This window comes from Ptychodera flava, chromosome 1, assembly GCF_041260155.1.
Source record: "Ptychodera flava strain L36383 chromosome 1, AS_Pfla_20210202, whole genome shotgun sequence".
NCBI classification, from domain to species: domain Eukaryota; kingdom Metazoa; phylum Hemichordata; class Enteropneusta; family Ptychoderidae; genus Ptychodera; species Ptychodera flava.
In genome coordinates this window covers 20,657,047-20,658,167 of record NC_091928.1, presented here as the reverse complement: position 1 = coordinate 20,658,167, position 1,121 = coordinate 20,657,047, and positions in this window count along the sequence as shown.

Here is a 1,121-nt window from a genome sequence, read left to right as displayed (position 1 = left end):
GTGTAGTTTATGTGTCGCAGAAGCGTTTTAATGCTCCGCTTTGTTTAGTTGTCGCCTCCTGTAACGAGTAGAGTGAAGCGAGCCGTATTGCAAGACTTCCTGATCTTACCTACTATGACGGGTTGCGCTATGCTGGTGTCGGACTGACAGCAAATGACTGGAGCGTCAGATCGATGTCGGTCTCGTCTGGTTTGGCCCATTGAATGCCAATGTCGATCAAGAAGGCCTAGGACATAGCTTTCGTGCCGCTCGTAGTGAGATATTGAAATCGCTTGTGTTTGAAGACTATTTATCTTGTGTTAAGTCGATTGTGTTTGACTTCTCGTCATTTTCATTGGTCGACTTCTCTGTTTTACTTGCCTTCTGATTGGTTGATATTGAGCGTTTGTGATTGGTTATTTTGTTGTTGACTTTAGCTCGTTTGTGCTGTCGTACGATCCTCGTGTCGCATATAAAAGCTCTGAGGAAGTGATGTCTCCATATGTGATAATATGGATAATCTGGTTCTGTAGTGCCACGGCCGAGTGTGTACAGCTCGGAGTTTTATTGTGTCATCGTCCCCCGTGGATGGAGAGACGGTGATTGTGCACACTTTTGTTTGATGGTTGATGGATACCCATGCACATGGGCAGGGTATTCTCGTGCATGCCCTCTTTCGTCTTAAACTTGCTAGGCAAGAATAAGTTGAGAAATCGCAGTGTAATAAAGGGAAAGTGGCTTCACACATCACTCATCTCGTCTTGTATGTGCTTTGGTGTGTTTAGTGTCTGAAATGTTTTGGCTGTTAGTGTGAAAATTAACAAACGAATCGTTAATTTTAAAATAAGCCATGGCGAGACGTGGGCGTAGTCAGATGTGTCCTTGACAACGGTGACTCTTTTTTTATCCCCACGTTTCGAAACCAGAGCGGTCTCTTCCTCAGTCGCCTAAGATATATGTTTATCTTTTTTGTTTTATGTCACGTCGATATTGTTGATCTCCTGTTCTTCTAGCAATGAAGCCAGAATATTTATGTTTGGATCGTCATGTGTTCGTTCGTTCGTTCATTGACTTGTTCCTAATACAAAAATGCCGTGGACTTTGGCCTGTATCAGTATATCGCTAATTAAGTAACCCGTTCT